Below are 14,307 nucleotides of genomic sequence, written 5' to 3' on the forward strand. Positions count from 1 at the left end.
TGAAAATGTGAAATAAATCCTAAATTATCCCTTAAAAAGGACCTATGGCATGAACTTTCTCTGAACGACGTTAGCTCATATTTCCTCTTTTGTGAACAGAGGCTCTACACATTTCATTAAATCTATTTTTTGAGTTTGAGTAAAGTTTTTACTGATTTTGCAAACTGAAATTTTTGCTTGATCTTGGAAACAGTAAATTGACAAACAAAAAAAAGTTTTCATGGTGTCTCTCTCTCTTTCTCTCTCTCTCTCTCTCTCTCTCTCTCTCTCTCTCTCTCTCTCTCTCTCTTTCTTTCTCTCTTTCTCTCTCTAGCAATAATAGATCATCATTAAGGTAAAACTAACCCGTTTCACTAAGGTCTAAACTAGTCTGAACTATCCAACACTTGTTTAATTCTTTGAAAGCTCTGGAGAAAAAGCCTGTAAATGGACATTGAGTTAAGGGTCTTTGTCAAAAGACTTAATGTCTTAAATTCCACAGTACTCCTCTGAATGGTAGTATAATAATGTTAATATGTTTAAAAACTTGATGCTGTCAACACTGAAACCTGTTGTATTTGAGAGCATGTTAAATGGCTGTCTGTGTGGATGATCATTGGGTGGAGATGAGATGACTTACCTTGAGGTTATTTGAGGAAGATGGATGGAGGAACGCATATATCAGTGTGTGAGCATGAGTGTGTACAGTACATGTGTTTGTGTCAGACGGTGAGAAGGAAATGAAATGCTGGAGAGCAACACGAGGGAAACAGCCAACCATATGTTTTGCAAGTTGTTTGCAAGTTGAGCTCCGAGTGGTTTGAATATCAAATGAACCTTTCCTCAGATATGCTGATCGCTGTAACATCATGTCCTAAATATTTAAAAATGTTGTAAATGTCTACAAACTTGATCAACAGAAAATATTCCACTAGAAAGGCTCTCAGCTCCATATACATACATACACCAACCTAATTCTATAAATTATGATTTGTGTAACAAATGACATAAAATCTTTAGGGGATGCCCTAAAACAAACAGTGGACTGACATAATGCAACAACGCCGTTGTTAAATCTTTTCAAAGCCAACCGAAAAAACTTCAAAGGTTGCTGTTAATTGGATGTAAACAAGAGACGGCTCCAAAACGTCCCCTTCTGCAGCCATGACATCATGTACGTCCAGTCAAGCATGTGGACATGTTTGTGCCACAGGATGGGTACAATTATTCATCAAAGGTTAATTTATGGATTTTTAAATACAATGCAGACGAGCATAAAAAGATGAAACGCCGCTCTCTGAAAAGAGGACCTGGCACTGGACAGCAGGATGAGCAAGCCGGTCAATGGCTCCTATTGTCATGCAAAATGTGCAAACTGAGCGATTTCAAACAGATCTCGCCGACAACACAATTAAACCATGGCGAATAAATAAATAGACATTTGAAAGTCGGCCGGAGACAAAAGAACCTCAGAGACCGCCAAAACAAAAGGGAGGATGGAGAAGAAAGAGGACAAACTGCCATAACAATCTGGACCCTGGATTGAACGATACGTGGGGTCTCTGTGCATGTGTGTGTGGTTTTTGTGTGCATACTGTGTGAATTTATGCTTCATGCGCATGTGTGTCATTGGTGGTGTGTTTGTGTGTGTGAGGTGGGGGGAAGAGCAGTTACAGCTTCTTGTTAACCCATAAGAAAGGAGGCAGCGAGGTGGAACCGACAGGGACGTTGCACTCTGCCTCTCCACCCAAATATTGGTGTGTGTCTGCTGGCCTGAGACCCCCAGCTGGGGACTCCGCCTGCACCGGATGGGGACAAAGACGCCTTGATGAGTCCAGAATCGACCTCCTCTCACCTTCCCCAGGGGGCCGGGAAAATGCCCCTGCAGGCCGGCTCAGGAACCCCTTACAGCCGAAGGGCAGATCAATATGTGCCTTATGGCAGAAACAGATCTGATCTGACAGATCTGCAAAAAACTGCCTTTACCAAAAGAAGTACAGTCTACTGAATCATTCATATTGTTTGTTAACTCCACATTTTAGAGAGCATCTGACCTGCCAGGTCATTATTAAGAGATCATTTGGATCATTGTAACCACCAGATAGGAATATGAGCAATAACATGTACTGTATATTCGGTGGAGAAGCCTATTTGTGGTTGCACTGTGTACAGTACATGCCTGTCTCTTTATGTATGTGTTTGCGTGTGTGTGCACTTGTTTTTCTGACTTGATTGGGTCCAATGACCAGAAGCCCACAAACGGCATGGGGCCTCGTGGGCCCATAAAGATGGGACCCACACCGATTTTGATTTAAACTAGCTCAGGAGCCTCCCCTGATATGCCTCTTGCTTTTTTTTTCACCTGTCCCACAAGGTGACAAAGTAGCGCAGAGGATTGTGGGTCAGAATAGCCAGAAAAGCATGCTGGCTTGCATACTGCAAAATGCGACCGGATGTAGTAGGACATCCTGCTATTTTTGGCATACTGCACTTGACATACTATGTATTGGGACATAGCCTACTAAATATTTTTCTGGCATACTAAATAGTATGGTAGTATGGGTACTGGAATGCACAAAAGGTATGGTGTGAGACAAACAGGAAGCACAAGGAATTTATATTTGTAGGGACCAGGTGAAGTTTTTGGCAATGATAATTACCTCCGCCAAGGCCGAAGGCCTAGGAAGGAGGTTATGTTTTCACCGCCGTTGGTTTGTTGGTTTGTTGGTTTGTTGGTTTGTTGGTTTGTTGGTTTGTTGGTTTATTGGTTTGTTGGTTTGTTGGTTTGTTGGTTTGTCCGTTTGGAGGATAACTCCAAAAGTCCGCGATGGATTTGAATGAAATTTTTGGAGGGGTTGGGTGTGGCCCAATGACCAATCCATTAGATTTTGGTGGCGATTTTTAAAAAAATATTATTAACCTCTGCTCTCTCCATATATCCACCCTATAGACACCACCCCAAAGCAGATGCTCGTAAGCACGCTCACGCGCGCGCGCACACACACACACACGCACACACACACCACTTGGTTCTCTCATCCTATGGCAGAAATGTGTTAACCAGCCTGTATTCACTGTTTGTGTCATCCTCTTGTTGTTGTGTCAAAAGGAACTATTTTTAAGATTCAGAAATGCTGCTTAACAGTGACACCTGTGGCCTTGAAATCAACGAAAGTCAGTGTCGAGCTCGCGCTTGCTCGCTCTACATTGACATGAACGAGCATCGCTCAAAACAGTGAGGCGACACACATCAGCTAAAACCACAATAACACTCTATATTTCAGCTGCTTGGCAGTAATGTTAGCTGACCAGACGGAGGTCTCCATGAATCACTGCTGATCCTAGTGTTGGCTTTTCCTGCTCAGTGCAGGCTTCAGCAGCGGGGCTCCTCAACGCGTTACGTTATCGCCTCCCGACCGCAGCCGGCAGCCGAAGACACCGGCACCCGGTCGGTAACGAGACGATAACGTAACTCGTTGAGGAGCCCCGTCACTTCACAAGACACGGGAAACCTCTGTTGGTCTGGAGGAGCTGCAGCATTTATTTCTGCACAAACGTCCACTCTACATTCACTAGATATTCTCAGAGCTAAACTAACTCTTCTGCAGTGTGTAGTGAGCGCGCGTTCACGTCTAGAGGTGGAGCGAGACAGCGAGGACGCACGCGCTGTCTGAGTGAAGGAGAGCAGGCAGCGGAGACGAGGCTCCGGCCACACGCGAGCGCGCATATGCGAACGCGCATATGTGCCGACCCGCTACATTTATACGCTTAAAAAGTTACAAACTGTCCCTTTAATGTATTGTCTTTTGTCTTGCAATAAAATAAAATAAAAAGATTTTGATGGTGATCTGGATCATGTGACGGAGTATTAGGGCCACATTGAGGAAAAAATCTGAGATTTCGAGAATAAAGTCATAATATTACGAGAATAAAGTCTCAGGCTGCTATGTCCTCTCGCCCGTTTTGTTGGTTGCTGGTATGTTTTCCTAATATTCCGACTTTTTTTCTCGTAATATTACGACTTTATTCTCGTAATATTATGACTTTATTCTCGTAATATTATGACTTTATTCCCGAAATCTCCGATTTTTTCCTCAATGTGGCCGTAATACTCCATCGTAGGATCATGACCCAGCTTTGGGATTTTTTTTTAATAACTCTGCTCAGCCTGTGCATTAACACCACAGGTTTTAAGACATGTGCAGTGTAACTGATGAGGCGTTCATGACCACCCAGCTCTCTCTCCTCCTGCCAGCTTTCATGAAACATGTAACCTGCCTTGGCGGAGGTCTGCGCTCTCCGAGTGCACTTCTAGTTAAATGTTCTGCTGGAATAGAGAGGAAGTCTGAGAAAAGGGTCATCAACATGAATGCAGAAGAGATTTCTGGGTGTTGTCGTGGGAGGTTCTGTTCTGGGGAAGTTTGCAACAGATGTTGTCCTACACCTAGACAATAGAGAAGTTGTAGCAGAGTGGGAACTGAGGGTGATATTGCAGTATAAGACCAGTATCGCTAGTTGGCGCTAATGCAACATTCTGGATGCCAACCGGCATTAAAACCATGAAGAAGAAGATGGTTCTTCTTGCCAGATAGTGATCTACTCAGAGCCATGCTGTGTCCATGTGCTCTGTAGGCCACCAACCAACTCAACAACTCCTGTGAGCTAAAAGTAGGTTAATTTGATTTAAGTTTGATTTTGTTCATTTGATATTGTTTCTTCCTCGGAACAAGTTCTCCTTGGGGATTAATAAAATACCATTTTATACAGATCACTAGCTTCTAATTTAGCTGCTAATTTCTGGATAAAAAGCACTAAAACGTTTATATTTCTCAACCGATTTAAATGGTTTCACCTGGATACCACTGGCCAGTTTATGACTGTAGCAGGACCATGTAGACATTATGTACATAATTTACCATAATCAGGGTTTTGGTGCATGTGTAACACAAACAGTTTTATTGTGTAATGTTTTATATCAACTGATTTCAATGAGTCGTTTTTCAATTCAAGGTTTTCAAGTAATCTTGTTACTTTTCTAACTCTAATCAGGTCGAGGGTGTCCTGCTGAAAACAGGTGTTGTTGTTAGCAGTCAATTAGCCTTGGGCTGAGTCTGTCAACCAATCAGAGGCTGTGTTCCTGACTGGTCAACCAATCAGAGGCTGTGTTCCTAACTGTGGCAGCTCTGATCTCAAACACATTGTGCATTGGATTGACCCCATCAGCATGGAGTGGATAATAGGGATTTTCTATTTAATTAAATTTTTTTATTTAAGGTTAAAGGTCCACATACATATACTTGTAAAGGGACATACAGACAGCAGGAGCAACATATATAAACAAAAAAAAAAACATAAAAAAGGATAAGAAAAAAAAAGTACTACCCATTGTGACTACCCATTGTGATAGTGCAGTGTCAAGAGATAAGTTCATATACATACAACCAACCTCATATATAGATACATATACATACAGTATATACATATGTCTATTTATACACACGCGTTCATATACATATCCACTTGGATACATTCGCTTAAACAATTATCAATTAATTATATTTACATCCCTTTAGTTGACCTTTATCGACATTATTTATTTATTAATTTTGCTTAACTCCAATCTTCACCCTGACTCAAAGTATCCCACCGACGCTCAAAAAAATATATTCTGTTCTTTATTTCTAGTAACATCCCTCTCAAGGACCCACTGAAACATTCTTGGTGGGCTGGGCTGGTTGTTGGGTTGCAAGGGCTCGTGGCGGTGTTGGTAAACACTATAATTTTATAAATAGATAATTTATGCTGTCACTTTAGGTTACTGGAAACCTGTATACCCGAATGGCAGGATCTCACTGGCTTCACAAAACCTCTGTTATAGCAGAATACATTAGAATTTTAGTGTTATTCAGTCTTTAATACTGTGCGGGTATGTATCAATATTTATACACACTGTTTGTGAACTTCTTTCATCTTAAGTTCATCTATGTGCTGTAGATCTGTACAGTTTACCCAAGTATTCAAGTATTGCAATACTTGGCTCTATGTATAAACTGTAAAGAATTTCAAAGGCTGTATAATGTTTCCATGCAGTGTTTTTAAAGGTTACTGTGTTATATTCTCTGGTATCAGAAAAAAAGTTGCCTTTGCTAATTGAGCAGCACTTAATTATTCATTATTACGAAGAATGTGTGTTGTTATTTTGAATTTAATGCTCAGTGTATAAGTACGCAGGCTAAACGCAAATGCACTATAAATGTCGAGGATTTGTTTACAACCTTGTGTTAAGTGAAATGCTAAATAAGCAGCCATTTGTGTGTTTATTTTTAGTCTTCACAGTGCTAGAGAAGTAATGCTGGTCATGCTGCTCATCATAATCCCAGAAGATTATAATGATTGCACCTGTTAGAAGCTCTCTGCTGTGATTATTGATGCCAAGGGCTACTACATCATTTATCTTTTCATAGTTGTTTGTAACTAAAGTTGCGAAACTACACTTAAAGTGATGATCTAGAAAAATACACTGTTTATTACAAGGTTGGAAGGAATTGTGAACTTTGGTGGACTTAAGCCTACATAGTAAATTATACAGTAGCCTATATCTCCAGTATAATAGGTTGTGAACTAAAGTGGGCTGGTCTGAGGCATCAAAGTCCTGAGCTGCAAATGAGTCCCACTCCGGCCCCTGTACCATCCTCCTATCGATAGAGATACTATTAGAGCAGCACCTGATATAATGAATGATTTTACCATGCATTTTATTTGGCTTCTTGACATGGAAATGGACCAGAAGTGATGTCAGAAGAAAGGCAGTATCACTCAGCTCTATCACTCTTATGGTCATATAACTATTTATATATTCATGGGACATCACTGCAGCATGCGTATTCTAATATGCCTATGGTTGCCTTGAAAAAAGATACATAACTTGGTTGTGATTCTGTTGACTGCGCCACGTAGATCATAAACCCTTGACTATAAAAATGACTCATTGAAATTGGTTGATTTAATTATTGAGGAGGATTGTTTTCTCATGTTGGATACCCGTGTAATGATTTAAACATTATTTTCACAGAGCCATAATGTTCAAAAGGAAGACAAGGATACGGCCTGCTGATGATGCAACGTCATATATTCTTTCGTCGAGGGACAAGCCAAGGTTTATGGAAAGATTTATCGATCATAACAAAGGTACATGGACGTCAGGTTCTTTTGGGGGCAGCATATTACACAACTGCATTTCTCAGTACTATTAATTTACATACACATGGAATAAACAAATATTTAGGCTACATGTCAGAAACGGATATCTGTTGGCAAAAAAACTGCCTTTAAGCTGCTTCCTGGTTTTGTAAATTCCAATGCATTCAGGTATATGCAAGTCTATGTATGCCTGGCTTATATATAAATATTTACAGTAAACACAGGTGAAATTTAACTTAAGTGCTCCACATTTCTTCCAATGGCATATTGCCTGTCTATATGAATTATAAATGCCTATCTTTTTATTTGGAAAATGATAAAAGGCTGTATTGATATTTCCAAAAGGGCTATGAAATCGGCCACAATGTATAATTACACTGGATCTCTAGCTCCAACTTACGTTGGTTTTATTTTTTTTTATACTTTATTTTTTCCCTTTTTTCAAGGTTGTTTTCATATATGCAATTTACAGTTTGTAATTACAATAGTTTATAAACCAATTTTTTAAGCAGTTGAGCTTAGAGAAGAACTCATTAAGTACACTAGAGAAAACAACTTCAACATTCAAAATTGAAATAAAATTAACAAAAGAATTAATAATAATAAAAATAATAAAAAGAAAGATTCGTTGGTTTTAAAGGCAGTAGGCTGTAACATCATTTTGTTATGGTAATACAACATGTAATTTATAAGCAGTGGGTCATGCTGTATGTGAAAGGTTAAGACGACTGAATGTTTCTTCTAATTGAAAGTATATTTAATTATGTGTCCTCATAGGAAGAGGAGTGTTTGCTGTCCGCAGCCCATCGAACCAGATGCTTTTGTCTTGCAGTCCAGGGGAGAACTCGTATCAGTGGAAGAATGCCGATCAAGACACTACTCAGAGACACGGAGTACATTTCTGTTTGAGTTTGAATGGCAGAAACGTCACTGGTGGTACGTACATGTTTTGTAGAGATCAGAGATCAGGGAAATTGTAAATAAGACCTGAAACAAAGGTTTGAATTGTTGGTGAATGAATGAAATCAGGAGCAATCTTTTAATCATACATGCTAGGTGGATCACAACATTTAATTCCAGTGAATCAGTTTTGGTTTGTAATTTTATCTATCACTGATGAGTCTTGACATTTTAGGCTAATGAAAAGAGCTTTATCTGGATCAGGCCTTTCTCTCATCACACGTCATACAGTTAGAGACAATGTGCTATGTATTTTAAATGTCTCTTACAATAAAACTGTGAAGATTTATACACTTGATGAAATTTGATATTTAAGTAGTACAATGTGTAATGGGTAGTTTTCTTATACCTTTTAGTATCGATGCATCCGGAGAAGATGGAGTGAATGAGAAACACAAATCTCCAAACTGCGTCATACTAAACAGCAGGCCAGAAGCAAGAACTGAAATCAACTTCAACGATTGCAATTCAAAATGGCATGGTGTAAAAAGGTTGGGTTGCTTAGATGAGGCATACTGATGCACTTTTTGAGAATTTAGTGTTTTTTAAGTGTCTAAAAATGTGCCGACTAGTACAGCTAGTTTTAGGGTTTTTCAGTCGAGGTTGCAAGTTTAAAATGTGTATTTGAATGCGGTCCATTGCAGCCTCTTTTATGTTGTCAGAGTTGTTGAGACAGCTATGCTTTCAAGGAGTGGTGAGAGTGGAGCCCTGACGCCAAAGATAGATATTTAAGCAATAAACCACAAGAGGCCATGATTTACAACTATTTTACAGCAGTTGTAAAATCACTGTAAATCATGGCCTCAAGTGGCTTATTGCTTTTGAAAAACAGTTACTACATATACCTGGAAAGCTTTCATAAGATATACACCCAGCAACAAAAAAAATGCAATCATTTATTAATAACAAGTAATCATTCTTCCACCAAACAATGTAGTCCTTCAGCGACATTTAGCTGAATGGTTGCCATGGCAACACATAGATGCAGCGGAAAACATGCATAAAGCTTGGTGTAATATTAACATTTATCTGGATATCACCAATAATTGTGCAGTTGTTGAAGTAATGTTCAATCATGTCAGCACTCTTCTTTGCTGGTACAGGGCTGTTTGTCTCTGGACAGGTGTGTTTCTATCACCCCCATGGGTTCTCCAGTATACCTAATGTTAGGAGAAAGAAAAAAAGTTATCATCATGTTGCCGTTACATTATAACCACAAATGTTCTCTTCCCTCCTCCCTTGGTTTGGGGAAGTAAGCTCTTTAAATGTTCATATGTCAAAGTTTAGGGAAGCGACTGTGTGCACAGCTGCTGAAATTATCATCGGTTGTAGAAATGAAAGATAAATAGCATTAAAGAATTGCAGAACAGAGCGTCAATAGTTTTCAATATCTTCTAATACTATGTGCATCTATCACCAAGTATTTTAGTTTCCATGTAGCCCAGTTTTGTGTGTAAAATCACTGCGATTGCATTGACTCTCGCTGAGCTATGCTCTCACCACCTCCCCAGCATCCAGCTCCATCTCTTCTATCCCAGGGGTGAGGTGGTTAAGAGAGTTCATCACTCCCTGAGCTACTCTGCTGTCATGCTCATTTGTGTAATTCAGGTGTTCAGGGAGTAATGAGAGTGGAGCCCTGACGCCAAAGATGATTGATATTTTCAACAGATATATTTTTATTCCATACGGACCTTGTCTGATTGAACTAGAAAAGACCATGCTATGCACATACATGAGTACAATCAGCTCTCAACGCATTCTTGTTTTTTTATCTGAATTCCAGGTGACGTACAAGCAGGCTTCTGCTGTGCAGTAGACACTGAGACATTCCCTAAAGATCTGATGATTCTCATGAGGATTCAAACAGAAGAGGCTAATGCACAGGTAAGGGAGTAATGTAGACACCGTCGTAACAAACTATATTTGTTGACCTGTACACTATGTAGTTCCATTACCAAGATAGACTCTAAGGCTGTGGTCGAAAAGTCTTTTTTTTCGCTTAGGAGGGTTCCTAACTGGGTGAAATGACCCGGAAGTACCTAAGTAGCAGCCATGATAAGAGCTGTTCAAATTCTCTAAATGCTAAGGAAAGGTGCGTCAGTGTTTCCTTTCTTATCTCCTTTAGCATAGGATACACTGGATCATCCTTTACGAAAGGAAAGGAGATAATACCGTCCCACGATTCCTTGCGGCCGCACCATATGTCCGTTTATGAAAACAAACGATATGCCTGTCTTGCATAGATTTAACAAATATTTTCTTATACTAATTGGGATTCACGTTGATAAATGAGTGGACAGTGACAACCATTTAGTTTCACTTTATTTTTATTTAATTATTTCGAACATGTAACAAAAAAACAAAACAAGAATAACAGATCTTTATTTAAAAAATGAACAGTAAACATGTAGCAAACTGTCAATAAACAAATAATCAACATAAATCAATATTACACTTCTAAAAAGGAGTAAGAAGTCCTAAAGCCTACAACTTGAGAATATCTCCACATACATGAGTACTATCAGCTCTTAATGCGTTCTTGTTTTTTGTCTGAAATCCAGGTGACAAACGAGCAGGCTCCTGCTGTGGCAGTAGAGACCGAGACGTAGCCTATAGATCTGACTTCTCATGAGGATTCAAACAGAGAGGATGCTAGTGCACAGGTAATGTAGACACAAACTATGTATGTTGACCTGTACACTGTGTGGTTCCATTCCCAAGATAGGAAGGTGTTCACATTGCTTTTCTGATGCAGCTTTTCAGTCAGGATTACACATTGGGTGATGTGGTTAACCTTCTAGTCTTGCCATCATGGGGCTCTACCGTCTGAATCTTGTCGTGGAAATTACCTGTAAGCACTCAAACATACACAAAATAATGCACAAAACACATTTTGTCCTTACAAAAGCAGGATAAGTTGACCATGGTTACTATTGTATGGCACACTAATGTAGAAAACTTGGTTAAATCACATTACAAACAAGGCGGGCGCTCCACCTGTTGCCATTTCAGTGCCAACTAGACTTAAAAGGATAAAGCAGATAGATGATTCTCGTGTTTCCCGTTCATCTTTAAGAGACACTCATGCCATTATGCATGATTAAGATCCTAATTCAGCCAGTTTTAGTGACAGCTGCTTCATATTTTAAGTCAATATATCTGCCTTGAATATTCGTATTTTCTGTACCCAGATGACAGTATGCCAGATGCACAGGGGTCAGAGAATGAGGTCAGTGGGACATCCCTGCAAGAAGGTACCTCCAGAGTATCTGCCCAAGACCTGAGGAAGTCAGCAAAAAAGAGAGGTAAGCTTAGAAGAATAAAGCAGATTGATGGTCCGAATGTTTCCCATGAGGCATTTCATGTGTTAACTTCAAGTGGTTAGAATAAGACAGTGAGCAGTGACTTTTTTTTTTTAAATGTCAGTGTAGTATGTCATAAAATGTTTAAAAGTCATAGTATGGTATGTCATAATAAATTTCAAAAAAGTCATAATTTAGTATGCCATAAAAAGTAAAAAAAAAGTTATGGTATAGTATGCAATAAAAAATGTCAAAAAGTAATAGTATAGTATGGCAAAAATGTCATAGTATTGTATGTTGAAAAAAAGTCATAAATAAAGGTCATAGTATAGTTTATCCTTAAAAAAAACACACTATAGTATGTCATAAAAGCCATAAAACTAAATTATAGTTAGTAGTGTGTCTAAAAAAGTCATAAAAAGCATATTGTATGTCAAAAAATTCAAAAAATATAGTATAGAATGTCAAAAAAAGTAATTAAAAAGTCATAGTATAGTATGTCAAAAAAGTAATAATAAAGTTTTAGTATATTACGTCAAAAAAAAGTCAGAAAAAAGTCAGTACTTCTTCGACCTCTGCTCACGATTTCATGAATGTGTAGTTGCATGCGTCTCCGACAAATAGCATTTTTAAGATGCCTCTCCCCTCCCATGTTTTTCTCCACCTTACAAACAGAGGTGGGAGGACCATCTGAAATATGCACCCTGGTAGAATAGCCATTGTGACTCCCATCATGTCACAAAGTCAACACGAGGACAGTTTCATTCACAGGAAAAGGACACAAAGGCTTCATCCACTGACCATGGCCAATGAGTAACAACTGTGGGCAGAGACAAGCCAGCGGACATTCCAGGCAAGCCTGGCATACTTGGACTCATTTGGTATAAAATGTCTCTTCCTCTTTGTCACAAAGACGCAGCAAAGCCCTTTGTGTTTTTGCCGGAGATTTATTTTATATATATAATTGACACTTCCTCTGACTCTCATTAATAAAACAGAGATTAATTCCCAGTTGGGTTGGAGTGAGGCTCAAGGAGGGGGTTGCTGAAGGTTGGGGTAGCATGGAGGGGTTTGATATGTTGCCTGAGGTGACACATTTACACACACACACACACACACATACAGTTACAAAACCCCCTTGCTTCTCCAATCAAAAGCCCTTTCCGCTTGGAGAGAGAGGAAAAAACAACTTCAAAAGCATCATCCACAGCCTGATGAGAAGCTGGAGTGTGGCAGCTGTAAACCCGCCCTCTGGCACACGGAAAGACACACCAAACAGAATTGTGAAAATAAGCCACATGCATGTGTGTGTTTGTGTGTGTTTTAGGCGACCCCTTCTGTTGCACCGTGTCCGGCTGACCACTTCGGATGAGATGTGACACTGAGGATGAATAATACAATAGAGAGATACTCGGACGTGTCAGCAGCATCTGTCTCTGTCTGGGGCTGACGTGTGTCATCCTCCCTCCTCATTCAGAACGGAGAGCGGGGGCTTATACAAAACTAATGAAGCAGACACACGCTGTATTAACATACACTCTCATGCATGCACGCACACATAGAGAGGCATAAAAACGAGTGCAGCCCTGATTGAACAAGGGGTGCCATGTGGCCACACCGTGACCAGCATCTCTCATCTCAGATTCCTCAAATTCCCCAAAGAGTCTCAGTCTGCTTTTGATACACAAAAATGAGATCTCAGTGAAGGGGAACGGGTCAGCAGAGGTCGGTCACTGCAAATACTTGCAAGCAAGACCAAAACACTGAATGATTTATGATACGGCTGCAGTGAAAAGCTGGTTATTGCTGGGTGTATTGTTCAGAGTTGTAACTGAACTGAAGTGGAGTTTGTTGTCATTTTCAAAGAAGGCAATGGCCCGACCGCTGCGCTCCGATTGGCTGACAGATGCCGTTTCCCAGAGGGCCGAGGGAAGGATAATTAAAAGACAGATAGATAGAGAGAGAGGGGGGGTAGCAGATATGATGAACAGAGATGAGCAGGAAGAGAGTTGCTGCACTTGAACAATAGTGCAGTCTTCCTTTGTTTGTGGTGGAACAGGTTCTTGAGCAATCAACAGCAGATGACCGAGCTTTCATCGGAGCTTGTATCAAATTATTATATTATCCTACTTAATGCGCTTTAACACTGCCAAGAATGTTGACATGTTAATGGTCTGAAATAAGACCCACGGATAAAAAAAGAAAAGAAAGAGAAAAAGATGCATGTTTGTTTGGGTGTCTGTGTTTACAATGTGTTGTACCTGTGTGTGCACGCCCAAGAGTGATTACACTGGGTTGGCAAATAGTTTCTCCTCTGTTGCGTAAGTTTCTTCCTCAGAGGTGATGAAAACCACAGCAGACGACTGAAAGCTTTTCACTGGGAATAAAGTCGAGAGGTGAATCAGAGGCGCTCTACAGTTTGTTTCTCTCTTGCCAGATAACACTGAATGCATTTAATCTGGAACTGGTCGCTCCTCCAACTGAACATCACACCTAGCGGAGTGTGGCTGCAGTCTTTATTTATATTGTATGTTTATTTCAGCGTTTTAGTCACTGCTTACTTTGTATAATAAGATTTCACATTCATTCATTCATTATCCGTAACCGCTTATCCTATTCAGGGTTGCGGGGGAGGCTGGAGCCGATCCCAGCTGACACTGGGTGAAGGCGGGGTACACCCTGGACAGGTCGCCAGACTCTCACAGGGCTGACAGTGACACATAGAGACAGACAACCATTCATGCCCACATTAACGCCTACGGGCAATATAGAGTCAACAATGAACCTAACCTGCATGTCTTTGGACTGTGTCTGGAGAAAACCCACTCTAACACAGGAAGAACATGCAAACTCCACACAGAACGGC

General features: G+C 40.1%; 2 long non-coding RNA genes across 6 annotated transcripts; both read left to right on the forward strand.

Annotated features, from left to right (window-relative positions):
• The first annotated feature begins 4,303 nt into the window (after window positions 1–4,303).
• Window positions 4,304–8,766, forward strand: LOC141768594 (uncharacterized). Of its 2 annotated transcripts, none has more exons than XR_012594106.1 (4): window positions 4,304–4,647; window positions 7,052–7,167; window positions 7,957–8,115; window positions 8,496–8,766. It is a non-coding gene; the product is annotated as an uncharacterized LOC141768594 (long non-coding RNA). The 2 variants fall into 2 exon arrangements; XR_012594105.1 differs by having other exon boundaries at window positions 4,310–4,636; window positions 8,496–8,760.
• A 1,154-nt stretch (window positions 8,767–9,920) lies between these two features.
• Window positions 9,921–14,307, forward strand: LOC141767725 (uncharacterized). Of its 4 annotated transcripts, XR_012593921.1 has the most exons (5): window positions 9,921–10,023; window positions 10,701–10,802; window positions 11,331–11,444; window positions 12,117–12,322; window positions 12,769–14,307. It is a non-coding gene; the product is annotated as an uncharacterized LOC141767725 (long non-coding RNA). The 4 variants fall into 4 exon arrangements; XR_012593919.1 differs by having other exon boundaries at window positions 12,117–14,307; XR_012593920.1 differs by having other exon boundaries at window positions 12,201–14,307.

This window comes from Sebastes fasciatus, chromosome 5, assembly GCF_043250625.1.
Source record: "Sebastes fasciatus isolate fSebFas1 chromosome 5, fSebFas1.pri, whole genome shotgun sequence".
In the NCBI taxonomy this organism is placed as follows: domain Eukaryota; kingdom Metazoa; phylum Chordata; class Actinopteri; order Perciformes; family Sebastidae; genus Sebastes; species Sebastes fasciatus.